Source organism: Phyllobates terribilis, unplaced genomic scaffold, assembly GCF_046119375.1.
Source record: "Phyllobates terribilis strain yellow unplaced genomic scaffold, ASM4611937v1 Scaffold_2__4_contigs__length_985480577, whole genome shotgun sequence".
Taxonomy (NCBI): domain Eukaryota; kingdom Metazoa; phylum Chordata; class Amphibia; order Anura; family Dendrobatidae; genus Phyllobates; species Phyllobates terribilis.
The window spans coordinates 498,683,083-498,697,739 of record NW_027362762.1 but is presented as its reverse complement, the minus strand read 5'-3'; the positions used below and the strand labels follow the sequence as shown (position 1 = coordinate 498,697,739).

Sequence of the window (14,657 nt, the reverse complement as noted above, 5' to 3'; positions counted from 1 at the left end):
GGTTGGGACCATCAGTTGTGTTGTGTAGAAGTCTGGTGGATACACAGTAGATAGTCCTACTGAATAGACTGTTAGAATTTGTATTATGGCAAGAAAAAAGCAGCTAAGTAAAGAAAAACGAGTGGCCATCATTACTTTAAGAAATGAAGGTCAGTCAGTCCAAAAAAATGGGCAAACTTTGAAAGTGTCCCCAAGTGCAGTTGCAAAAACCATCAAGCGCTACAAAGAAACTGGCTCACATGAGGAGCACCCCAGGAAAGGAAGACCAAGAGTCACCTCTGCTTCTGAGGATAAGTTTATCCGAGTCACCAGCCTCAGAAATCGCAGGTTAACAGCAGCTCAGATTAGAGACCAGGTCAATGCCACACAGAGTTCTAGCAGCAGACACATCTCTACAACAACTGTTAAGAGGAGACTTTGTGCAGCAGGCCTTCATGGTAAAATAGCTGCTAGGAAACCACTGCTAAGGACAGGCAACAAGCAGAAGAGACTTGTTTGTGCTAAAGAACACAAGGAATGGACATTAGACCAGTGGAAATCTGTGCTTTGGTCTGATGAGTCCAAATTTGAGATCTTTGGTTCCAACCACCGTGTCTTTGAACGACACAGAAAAGGTGAACAGATGGACTCTACATGCCTGGTTCCCACCATGAATCATGGAGGAGGAGGTGTGGTGGTGTGGGGGTGCTTTGCTGGTGACACTGTTGGGAATTTATTCAAAATTGAAGGCATACTGAACTAGCATGGCTACCACAGCATCTTGCAGCGACATGCTATTCTATCCGGTTTGCGTTTAGTTAGACCATCATTTATTTTTCAACAGGACCATAACCTCAAATACACCTCCAGGCTGTGTATGGGCTATTTGACCAAGAAGGGGAGTGATGGGGTGCTATGCCAGATGACCTGGCCTCCACAGTCACCAGACCTGAACCCAATCGAGATGTTTGGGGTGAGCTGGACCGCAGAGTGAAGGCAAAAGGGCCAACAAGTGCTAAGCATCTCTGGGAACTCCTTCAAGATTGTTGGAAGACCATTTCCGGTGTCTACCTCTTGAAGCTCATCAAGAGAATGCCAAGAGTGTGCAAAGCAGTCATCAAAGCAAAAGGTGGCTACTTTGAAGAACCTAGAATATAAGACATATTTTCAGTTGTTTCACACTTTTTTGTTAAGTATATAATTCCACATGTGTTAATTCACAGTTTTGATGCCTTCAGTGTGAATGTACAATTTTCATAGTCATGAAAATACAGAAAAATGTTTAAATGAGAAGGTGTGTCCAAACTTTTGGTCTGTACTGTATATATATATATATACACTGCTCAAAAAAATAAAGGGAACACTCAAATAACACATCCTAGATCTGAATGAATGAAATATTCTCATTGAATACTTTGTTCTGTACAAAGTTGAATGTGCTGACAACAAAATCACACAAAAATTATCAATGGAAAACAAATTTATTAACCAATGGAGGCCTGGATTTGGAGTCACCCTCAAAATTAAAGTGGAAAAACACACTACAGGCTGATCCAACTTTGATGTAATGTTCTTAAAACAAGTCAAAATGAGGCTCAGTATTGTGTGTGGCCTCCACGTGCCTGTATGATCTCCCTACAACTCCTGGGCATGCTCCTGATGAGGTTTCGGATGGTCTCCCATGTGATCTCCTCCCAGACCTGGACTAAAGCATCCGCCAACTCCTGGACAGTCTGTGGTGCAACGTGACGTTGGTGGATTGGGAGAGACATGATGCCCCAGATGTGCTCAATCGGATTCAGGTCTGGGGAATGGGCGGGCCAGTCCATAGCTTCAATGCCTTCATCTTGCAGGAACTGCTGACACACTCCAGCCACATGAGGTCTGGCATTGTCCTGCATTAGGAGGAACCCAGGGCCCACCGCATCAGCTTAAGGTCTCACAAGGGGTCTGAGGATCTCATCTCGGTACCTAATGGCAGTCAGGCTACCTCTGGTGAGCACATGGAGGGCTGTGCGGCCCTCCAAAGAAATGCCACCCCACACCATTACTGACCCACTGCCAAACCAGTCATGCTGAAGGATGTTGCAGGCAGCAGATCTCTCTCCACGGCGTCTCCAGACTCTGTCACGTCTGTCACATGTGCTCAGTGTGAACCTGCTTTGATCTGTGAAGAGCACAGGGCGCCAGTGGCAACTTTGCCAATCCTGGTGTTCTGTGGCAAATGCCAAGTGTCCTGCACGGTGTTGGGCTGTGAGCACAACCCCCATCTGTGGACGTCGGGCCCTCATACCACCCTCATGGAGTCGGTTTCTAACCGTTTGTGCAGACACATGCATATTTGTGGCTTGCTGGAGGTCATTTTGCAGGGCTCTGGCAGTGTTCCTCCTTGCACAAAGGCGGAGGTAGTGGTCCTGCTGCTGGGTTGTTGCCTTCCTACGGCCCCCTCCACATCTCCTGGTGTACTGGCCTGTCTCCTGGTAGCGCCTCCAGCTTCTGGACACTACACTGACAGACACAGCAAACCTTCTTACCACAGCTCACTTTGATGTGCCATCCTGGATGAGCTGCACTACCTGAGCAACTTCTGTGGGTTGTAGAGTCCGTCTCCTGCTACCACGAGTGTGAAAGCAAAACCAACATTCAAAAGTGACCAAAACATCAGCCAGAAAGCATTGGTACTGAGATGTAGTCTGTTGTCCCCACCTTCAGAACCACTCCTTTATTGAGAGTGTCTTGATAATTGCCAATATTTTCCATCTATTGTCTATGCCATTTGCACAACAGCATGTGAAATTGATTGTCAATTAGTTTTGCTTCCTAAGTGGACAGTTTGATTTCATAGAAATTTGATTTACTTGGAGTTATATTCTGTTGTTTAAGTGTTCCCTTTATTTTTTTGAGCACTGTGTGTGTATATATATATATATATATATATATATATATATATATATATATATATATATATATAATACAGTGATGTGAAAAAGTGTTTGCCCGTTCCTGATTTCTTATTCTTCTGCATGTTTGTCACACTTAAATTTTCAGATCACAAAACAAATTTAAGTGTTAGAAAAAGATAACACAAGTAAACACAAAATGCAGTTTTTAAATGATGGTCTTTATTAAGGGGAAAAAAAATCCAAACCTTCAGGGCCCTGTGTGAAAAAGTGATTGCCCCTAAACCTAATAACTGGTTTGGCCACCCTTAGCAGCAAGAACTGCAATCAAGCGTTTGCGATAACTGGCAATGAGTCTTTTACAACGCTCTGGAGGAATTTTGGCCCACTCATTTCTGCAAAATTGTTATAATTCAGCCACATTGGAGGGTTTTCGAGCCGAGCATCAACCGGCGTTTTAAGATCTTGCCACAGCATCTTAATCGGATTAAGGTCAGGATTTTGAATAGGCAACTCCAAAGTCTTAATTTTGTTTTTCTTAAGCCATTCAGAGGTGGACTTGCTGGTGTGTTTTGAATCATTATCCTGCTGCATAATCCAAGCACTTGAGGTCACGAACAAATGGCCAGACATACTCCTTCAGGATTTTTTTGTAGACAGCAGAATTCATGGTTCTCTTTACCACAGCAAGTCTTCCAGGTCCTGAAGCAGCAAAACAGCCCCAGACTATCACACTACCACCACCATATTTTAATGTTGGTATGAAGTTCCTTTTCTGAAATGCTGTGTTACTCCTATGCCAGATGTAATGGGACATACACCTTCAAAAAAGTTAAACTTTTGTCTCGTCAGTCCATAGAATATTCTCCCAAAAGTCTCGCTTATCATCAAGATGTTTTCTGGTAAAACTGAGACAAGCTTTTATGTTCTTTTTGCTCAGCAGTGTTTTTTGTCTTGGAACTCTTTCATGCATGCCATTTTTGCGCAGTCTCTTTCTTATGACCTATGGTGAAGTCATGAACACTGACCTTAACTGATGCAAGTGAGGCCTGCAGTTCTTTTTATGTTATTGTGGGGTCTTTTGTGACCTATTGGATGAGTTGTCACTGCACTCTTGGGGTAATTTTGGTCGGCCAGCCACTCCTGGGAAGGTTCAACACTGAAATGGCTTTAAAACCTTTTCCAGACTGATAGATATCAATTACTTTATTTGTCATTTGTACCTTAATTTCTTTGGATCGCAGCATGATGTCTAGCTTTTGAGGATCCTTTTGTCTACTTCACTTTGTCAGGCAGGTCCTATTTAAGAGATTTCTTGATTGAGAACAGGTGTGGCAGTAATCAGAACTGTGTGTGACTAAGGAAATTGAACTCAGCTTCCCAAAGATGTGATAAACCACAGTTAATTTATGTTTTAAGGGGGGGGGGCAATTACTTTTTCACACAGGGCCCTGTAGGTTTGTATTTCTTTTCCCTTAATAATAAAGATCTTCATTCAAGGCTGTGTGCCCACGATGCGTTTTTTAAGCGTTTCTGCAGCGGCAAAAACGCTGCAGAAACGCTTAAAAAACGCATGGTAGAAGGCCTGCCATGTTCCCCAATGATAATCCGCATGTGCTGTGCACATGCTGCGGAAATTTCCACTGCGGATTATCATTGTGGAAAAAAACACAGCACTACCAATTATTTTGCGGAAGTGCTGCGTTTTCGCCGCCATTGACTTGCATTATAACGCATGGATTACGCATCACTGCATAACTAGATGCGCATTCCATGTTTTCTAATGTGCGGATAGTACCCAGGTCTAGAGAAGAGGAGACTCTCCTCCGGACCTGGGTACCATAGAAAACTGTAAAAAAAAGAATAAAATAAAAAATAAATATATACTTACCTTCTGGCGGCCCGCGGTGCGCTCCTCCTTGCTTGGCAGCAGTTCGCAATGGAATGAAGGACCTGCGCTGACGTCATAGTCATGTGACGGGTCACGTGATGCTGACGTCGGCAGGTCCTTCACTCTACCTCTGCCGGCAGCCGGGACGGAGGGAATCAAGACAGCGTGGGCCATCGGAGGGTAAGTATACATTTATTTTTTTATTTTTTGACATTCTCTCGGGTCACAGTATATAAATCCATGCCGGTTGCATGAACAAAAGTTTATTTTAATCAATAGATCTTGGAATAATAATAACTTCCACAATTGGATGTGTTTAAAATAAATGTTCCTGTGCTGAGATAATCTTATAAATGTGCCCCTGCTGTGTACTGTGTAATGGCTGTGTCTGACCGTACAGGGACATGGTCTGATCATACCACATCTCCTGGGCGGGGGAGGGGAGAAGTATACAGACATTACAGAATGAAATCGTGGCTGATTCTTTCTTTGAAATAAAACATTGTTTAAAAACAGGCAGATAAATGTTTTACCTCACAAAAAGAATTGGCTGCAATGTCTGTATACTCTTTTGCTTATTCCCCTGCCCAGGAGATGTGGTATGATCAGACCATGTTCCTGTATGGTCAGACACAGCCATTACACAGTACACAGCCGGAGCACATTTATAAGATTATCTCAGCACAGGAACATTTTATTTAAACACATCCAATTGTGCAAGTTATTATTATTCCAAGATCTATTGATTAAAATGAACTTTTGTTCATGGGAAAACCCTTTTAAGTGTGACAAACATGCAAAAGAATAAGAAATCAGGAAGGAGGCAACACTTTTTCCCACCACTAAGTATATGTGTGTACAGTATGTATAGGTATATAATCTACAGGGTGAGCCATTTATATGGATACACCTAAATTAAATGTGAATGATTGGTGATATCAACTTCCTGTTTGTGGCACATTAGTATATGGGAGGGGGAAAACTTTTCCAGATGAGTGGTGACCATGGCGGCCATTTTGGAGTTGGCCATTTTGGATCCAACTTTATTTTTTTCAATGGGAAGAGGGACGTGACACATCAAACTTATTGGGAATTTCATGAGAAAAACAATGATGTGCTTGGTTTTAACGTAACTTTATTTTTTCATGAGTTTTTTACAAGTTTATGACCACATATAAAATGTGTTCAAAGTGCTGCCCATTGTGTTGGATTGTCAATGCAACCCTCTTCTCCCACTCTTGACACACTGATAGCAACACCGCAGAAGAAATGCTAGCACAGGCTTCCAGTATCCGTTGTTTCAGATGCTGCATATCTCATATTTTTGCTACGAAAAATCTCAAATTTTGACTCATCAGACAACAGTACAATTTTTCCACTGATCTACTGTCCAGTCCTTGTGTTCCTTGGCCAAAACAAGTTTCTTCTTGTTTATGCTCCTCAGCAGTGGCTTCTTTACAGGAATTCAACCATAAAGGCCTTCTTCTCGTTATCTCCTCTGGACAGTTGATTTTGAGATGTAGCTGCTACTTCATGTTTATGTATAATTAATGAGGGCTGTTATCTGAGGTGCTATCAATTTGAGGTTTCCATGTTTGGTAACTCTGTTGAACTAATCTTCTGCAGCAGAGGTAGTTCTTGGTCTTCCTTTCCTGGTTTGGTCCTCACAACAAGCAATTTAATCATAGCATTGATGGTTTTCAAAACTGCATTTGAGGATAGCTTCAAGACTCTAGCATTTTTCTAGACTGACCGATTTTCATCTTAAAGTAATAATTGAATGTAGTTTCTATTTACTTAGTTGAGAGGTTCTTGCAATATTCTGGCTTAGAACAGTTGTGGAATAGCATTGAGCACTGTATGCAACTGTGTACTGAAAACTGCTTTTACATAACTCACCTGATAGACGCAAATACTTTCTGAAGGCTGGTGATTCCACAAATGAACTCAAGGCATACCTGTTCACTGGAATACATTTCTAAGTGACTACATGATGAAGCTACTTGATAGAATGTCAAGGGTGTGTAATGCTGGCATCACAGTAAGGTACTTTGAGGAATCTAAGGTTTAACACATATTTGGTTTGTTTCATGTGCATTTCTTTATTCCTTGTTTCTATACATGTTCCTTTGTGGTTTTGTTTCCTTCCATCTAAGTCTACAATATGCATATTCCAATAAGAACAAGTTAAACCACTGTATGAATAAGTGTGTCCAAACTTTTGACTTGTACTGTATATGTATATATATATGATCCAAGGATCAGCCAAATGAATGTACAGAGAAAATGCTTTCGTGTAAACATGCCCAGTCATTAGCTGATAAACAAATTCACTTGTTAATGATCACTGGCAATCACTATCATATAGTTTGCTCATTCACAATGACTGTTATATGTAAATAGAATTTTTGAAAGGGCCAATCAACATGTTCTTGTTACAAGCAGATTATCTGCCTATGTAAATATAGCTCTGCTTTGGAGGCAGACTCTTTGAGAGATCTATGTCTGGATGTCTCTATGTCCAGACCATTGATCTTAACAGCTCATTTACATGTAAGAAAAATGTGGATTTCTCTGGAATAGGACATTGGATCACAGCTAGCAAGGTATCACTTTATTCAACATTCTACATGCCCATATAGACGGTTTAGGAGGGATGATCCTACTGACAGATTTCCTTTAAGGCCATGCTCGTTAGGACAAAGTATAAGATATAGGTTTCCTGCAGAAGGAAGAAATCTGTCTCTTATGTGCCACTTGATGTAATGTAAATTGTGAAAAATAACTGGTTACATAACATGTAAATATGTCCGCCTGCTCCAATGTACAGAATATAACGCATGTAATATATAGAATGATTCCATCTTCCAGCTTTATTCCTCAGACATCACAACTAAAAACATACGGGATACTTTGGAATTAATATAACCTCCTGTGGTAATGTTGATCTCCATACACCCCTGTAATCTATCAAGTGATTTAAACCAGACTGGACTGGGTAATGTTACTAAAAGGGAAGTCATTAGCTAAGACTTCTAGGCAATCAAGTTATTTTTTTTGTTGGCTTTCTGCAACATTTAGCTTTTTTCTCCCTGTACTGAGATAAAGCAAAATGTGGATGAAACTTGCCAACTTTATTGTGTTCTGGGCGTGAAGTTTCATCAAAATCTTGTATTCATATTTCAGAGGTCTTCAGCCTAAGACCCTTAAAAACTCTACATCTGCATGAAGCAAAAAAAAATTGCAACTATGTTGGATATTCTGTGCAGATGTTGTGAACGCTGGGCCTTGAAGACTAAACTATTTTTTTATGGGTTTTTTTTTTTATGATTGCATGGCAGAAGCCATAACTTCATAATTTTTTCCATTGATAAAGCTTTGTTCATTGGGGAGCTACTCAACTGAATAATAGATGAGCTGCAGTTCTTGGCAATGGCCACTAAACAGTGTAAATAGTTGTGCTGTTCCAATCTGTACACTATTTACATCAGGCCACTAGAGATAGTAACAGCTAATCAGCAATTGTGCTAAAGGCCCCGTCACACTTAGCGACGCTACAGCGATCCCGACAACGATACGACCTGTCAGGGATCGTTGCTGCGTCGCTATGTGGTCGCTGGTGAGCTGTCAAACAGGCAGGCTCACCAGCAATCAGGGGAGCAGCGACATCGTGGAAAGAATCTTTCCACGATGTCCTGCTCCTGGTTACCAGCCTGCTGAAGCAGGAGCAGGATGGTAACCATGATAAACAGCGGGTTACTAGGGGCACACCCCCTCCTAGTAACCCGCTGTTTATCATGGTTACCACTCTGCTACGGTGAGCGGGAGGTTACCGCTCACCGTAGCAGAGTGATAACCATGATAAACAGCGGGTTACTAAGTGTGCTTGTGCCCCTAGTAACCCGCTGTTTATCATGGTTACCAGCCTGATCGCTGGTCCTGCTGGTCACACACAGCGATGTGTGCTGACCAGCGGGAGGGCAAAGACCAAAAAATGGTCCAGGACATTTTGCAGCGATCAGTGACCTCACAGCATGGGCCTGATCGCTGCAAAATGTCACACATAGCGACATCGCTGGTGAGGTCGCTGTTGCGTCACCAAAACCGTGACTCAGCAGCGATCTCGCTATGTGAGACGGGGGCTTAAGTGTTGGAGTCCAACAAATCTGAGATATTGAGGACCTATCTCAAGGATAGATTGTCAATATCAAAGTAATGGACAACCCCTTTAACTTTATGGATTATAACAGTTGTTGAAGTTCCAAATATCTGATTTTTCTGGTTCATTGTATAGAAAATTATTATTAATAATAATAATAATAAATAATAATAATAATAATATTCTAAAAAAAGAATAAAAAATGCTTTGGGGGAGGGACAGATACCTGGTCTTGCACCTCAGATATTCTCTTTCTGTCTCTGTAAATATCTATTGGTAATTAAGTTCTTTGTCTGCTGGAATGGCTCTCTTTAGTCTTTTACTGATATTTTCTGCATCCTGCTTGTCACCTTTTGCTTTTTCCATTTGTCTTTCTTTGATGATCTTTAGAGACTCTTCTGTTATCTATGGCTGTGTGGGTCTCTTATGCCTTTTATTAATTGTCTTACTGGCTTCTTCAGTAGCAATAGTCTTTTATATGTGTCCATAATTCCTCAGACTTTATTTCATCTCTGTCCAATGATGTAAAACGGTTGTACAGATCGTTCCAAAAAACTTCAGGTAAGTTGGTCAAATAGAAGTTGGAAATGACCTGTTGTCTAGTCTGTTTGTGCAGCTTAACTTAAATCTTTGCAGTCGGAAGTTCATGATCAGTTCCACAGTCGTGGCCGTGTTTTCACTGTAATGTTCAATGACCTCCATCTTTGATGAACACATATGTAGTCAATCTGATTCTTATCGGTGATGTCCATGTGTACAGTACATACAGCAAAAATTGTTTTACAGTGGCAATAGCATACGCCTTAACAATAATTCTATGTCAATGATTAAAAACGCCCTGATGAGCCATAGGAAAATGCATGGATACTGCAGATACATTGTAGGTTAAATTATTTCAAATATCTGACAAATGTCATCTGATTCAAAATTTTCAGTTGCTAGTTGTACAGTCGTCAAATTGCAACCTGCGTGAAATCGAGTATACGTCATAAGAAGTGTTTAGATTAATATATTATTGTTAGAGCGAACCTGAACTTAAAAGTTAAAAGGTGTTAAAAGGTGCTAAACTCCAAACACAGACTTCTCCTGGTAGTCCGTTTTAATATTCTGAGTTCCAGGGGAAGTCTGGGAAGCCGAGAGAGAGAATTTTTCCAGCTCCAAAGTTTGGGTCCTCATTGATTTAAATGGGTTTGGGGTTCAAGTTTGGTTGCAGTGGACTAAAGTTTGGGTTGGGAACCAGAACCTGAACTTCCATGGGTCCGCTCATCCCTAAATATTGTATCTTCTAATTAACACTTTTTTTTTTTATACAAGCTATATTCTACATAAACATACAGAACAACAAATGTATCTATTATGACCACATTTGTACATACCTCTATGTTGTAACCATGTTCTGAAAGTTTTTATAGTTGGGGTGAAGAATAGACTGGGGGAGACCAAATTGCCTAGAGAAACACTGACTCTTGCTGTAATATAGCAATATATTTCCATAAAATATTACGAATTGATGTGTATTGTAAGCTATAGGCAGTAGTTTTTGTTCTTAGTATTTGTCTTATGAACTCCCTGGTTGTAGCAGGTAGTGCAACTCAGCTCCTACTCATTTTAATTGGAGCTGAGCTCTAGTCCCCGGGAATGGCCACTACACAGCAGCTGGCTTTTTACATTAATTTTTATTTTTAACTTTGGTCTATTTTATGTAGTTTAGTCTCAAGTTTTATTCTTTGTTTGTTTTTACCTTTATGAATTTAGTTAATCTTTTTGCACATATTACATAATCAATATTTTATAAATATCTTGTGCTTTTTCTATACGTATGCTCAGTTGTAGAGCGCATATTGGTAGCCAATTTATATATTCAAATGTATGCAAAAAATAATTAATGCTTACCAGTAGTCCATCATCCAATAGCTTTGTAAGATTTCAATAGTTTTTTATTCACATAACCACACTATTTAGACTCATTCCCATCACATACCTCTTCTACTTGCAGAGTTTCCCCTCCACTCTAATGATTCCATCTTTGTAGTTTTGGTCCCCCATGTCGTGCCTAAGATCACCGTGGCCTTGCACTATAGTAGCTAAAATGCTGATTGTCCATTTTTCCCAATCATGTGGCCGCTGCATACACCGTTACTGCTGCTTCATGATATGGATTCCATTGCTATAATCATTCTCATGCTTTTGATTTCATTGGCTTTGCTTGACCCACGTCACTGGCGCATGTATCTTGTTAATAATGGTGAGGATCACTCATTGCCAAATTTATAGCCACATGACCACAATCAATACCACTTTATGCTGTTTTTTCACATTGAAGCAGCTGAACAATCTCATCACCTTTAGAAGTACTGTCCTATTATGGATGCATGGTTATTCATGGGGTAAATTTATTCTAGGCAGTAAGATCATATCAATACCAGTTCATATTATGGAAAATGCAGAAAGAACTTACTGTATGTACTTTCTAGGATATTTTATAAGAGGTCATTCTAATCAGTTTGAGACCTAAAGGAAATTTCATGAAATGCCTACTTTTGACTAGGGCTAGGGCTACACGTTGACATGTGTTGCACAACAGTCGTTCTCTAAAAGGTCTGTGCAACTTGTTTGCCACTTGCTCTAGCTCGACTATTTTAGAGCTCTGATGTTGCTGTAAATCAAACAGCCAAGTTGCAAACAAGTCGCATGTGACATACATTGAAGTCTATGGCAAGTGAGTTGCGTGCGACTTGCGACCAGTGACAGAAAATCCAACTGATTTGTCACAGTCTCAGAAGGCCACAGGTTACAATGTGATGCCATAGGATATCATTAGATATGATGTCACAATGTGACACTGTGATTTACATGTCATCATGTAGCCCTAGCCCTAATGTCCGTTACTTACGGGTAAGCTTACTGACTGGTAACGTTTCCTTATTTTGTTTCCTTCCTGTAACCCCTCTAAGTTATAAAATGGTGCCTTTTTTGTGCATTTTTATTTTTATCATTGCATTCCTTACTGGTCTGATGAAGGTTGATTTATTACCCCAAAACGTGCAGCCATTGTATGGATTTCACTGAAATAAAATATTTCAAGAAGGTAGAGAAGTTCAGTCTGACGATTCTTTTAGGCTGTGTTCACATGTCCACTAATCATCAGTTAGAACGGATGCAGCAGCAATCCATTAACAAAAATGTTGTGCAGACACAACTTTTTTTGTCCAGCTAAAAAAAAATGATTTACACTTGGTCCTTTTTTTTTCACATTGAAGTCAATGGAAAACAGATCCATTAATTAGCCATTAGTTTCATTTGAAAAGGATCCGTTTTTTGCTTATTGGATCAGTTTCATTTGGAACAAAATGGATGGATAATTAACTGATCAGTTTTCCATAGACTTCAATGTTAAAAAATGGATTCAGTTCAAATCAGCTTTTTTTAGCTGGACAAAAAAGTTGTGTCTGTAACAACCCCTTTAATATATCCTAATTAGTGTTGAGCGAGTATGTTCTATTAACCCTTTCGCCGAGTATGCTCAGGCCGAGATCTGAGTATTTATAGCTGCTCGGTGATATGGTTGAATCGCTCTCGTGTGCATGATTTGCGACTGTTTGACAGCTTTATTACATGTGAGGAATGTCTATTTCTTACACATTCCTCCCATGTAATAAAGCTGTCAAACAGTTGCAAATCATGCACACGGGAGCGATTTAACCATATCACCGAGCAGCTATAAATACTCGGAGCTCGGCCCGAGCATACTCGGACAGAACATACTCGCTCAACCGTAATCCTAATAAATGAGTTGTTTAATTCCAAACAAAAACTTTTATACAAAGCTTGCATACCAAGTTTTGCAGAATATATGTCTCCTAATATTTCCCCTATTATATCTGCAATGCATATTTTTAAATATATCTCCACAAAAAAGAGAGAAAGGTAGACAGAGAGCCCACCAATCTACAGTAAGTGTAGTATATAGCGGTAATATAAATATTTATAATGGTCTTTTGCACTCACCTTTATTTGGTCTTTCAATTCAGCTTACCGATCTCTAAGGATCACAAAGAAAAGGATTTTCTCCTTTCAGTTGATTTGCTTCATACACCTGGTGGCTATTCAATAGCCCTGCTCGGGTTATCATAGGAAAGAGATTTTGACAATAATGTTCATCCAGGCCAAATGCGCTCCCAAGAAGCCAGTGAATACTGTGGGTATATATTCTCCAAACGATCTTTATTTCCTCAGGTAATTTTTATTTATTACCTGAGGAAGACTTAATATTGTCGAAACGCGTTGTATTTACTTGAGAGATAAAGATTGTTTGGAGAATATATACCCACAGTATTCACTGGTTTCTTGGGAGTGCATTTGGCCTGGATGAACATTATTGTCAAAATTATTTTTAAATATGAGATATTATGAGAACTATTGCTAGTTACAAATGGAGATGAACAATCCGATTTTTAGTAATTCACTGAACCCAGATTGGCTTTCCCATAGTGTCTTGCATCCATCACATCACATAGCATAGCACAGCTAATCAGGAAGTCTATTATACCCTGTATCAAAGCAGAAGCAGGGAATGCAGCAGCAAATTTGTGATGAGTCTGGATAGTAATAGGACGTCACATCTTACTCCTCAGCAATAGAGATAGAGAGCCATAAAACCATGAGCAAATTCTACAGACAGTGTGTGACAGCATAAAAGAATGCTTACAATCTGTTTACACACAGCCATATATGTTGAAGTCACTTTGACATGACTAAGGCTGATTGTGTTAGGAGCTTGAAAAGGATTCAATACAGTCCTGGGAGAAGTCAAATGCTTTGATTCATCAAAGCAATTCCACCCGAATTCTGTCGTACACTGCTTTGAAAAGTCACAAAATTATGGCACAACTCTGATTTGTACACAAAAATTACGACTTTTGGCATTTTCACGCGTTTCTTCCAGCTACACCAAAATGGGAGGAGCTGAATGGAACTTGGGTGTGACGGGGCTGTGGCGGGGGCTTGACGCCATGACTCATCTAATTCATGAAGAGCTGTTGCGTTCCTTCAGGGACTGGTATAAGATTTCTGGTGTAGCACACAGAGGTGCGCACCACTCATTAGATACACCCGATTCATGAAGACGTGAGCATCTCTTCATGACTCAGGAGTGTCTGACTCCACCATGCCGGTCTTGATAAATCGGTGCCAAAGCATTATGCTTTCCAGGTCCAATGAAGTGATTTACGGTAAATTGATTTGCTGCAAATCAAACTTTTTTGGGAAAAATCGGACGAGTTCAAATTTCGAAATATTCGCTTTTCTCTAGTTACAACTACAATAGAGAAGTATAATCAAGGACTTAAATACCACAGTTACATATATTGAGTAGTTGTGTGGCAAACAATATATGTCTAGATCTGTTACGGAATATGCTACAATAACATCTACTCTACGTAATATAGGGCTTTACTGGTAAATGTTAGCAGCAATCTAGTAGGTGACGTCTCTGGCCACTTAATGTTGTCTAGTGCGCTGTTCTTACTCACTTCTTCTTTTGCTTATGTCATTTGTAGTAATGACATCCAGATCACTTCACTTTTTAGGAGTTGCCATCATCTTGTACATCTTGTACAGTGTATTAAATTATGTGCACATGTAGGCCATGGTTCTTAGGCTTGTTGTAAACTAAGGCAATTTGACACAATGCAATTTTTCAGTTCACATCACAGGTCTTTGGGTGGAT

The 14,657-nt window shown here is 40.1% G+C and overlaps 1 protein-coding gene across 1 annotated transcript in view; it reads left to right on the top strand.

Moving 5' to 3' along the window:
- Window positions 1–14,657, top strand: part of RSPO1 (R-spondin 1) — a 231,531-nt gene that overhangs the window by 38,498 nt on the left and 178,376 nt on the right. The window lies entirely within an intron of this gene.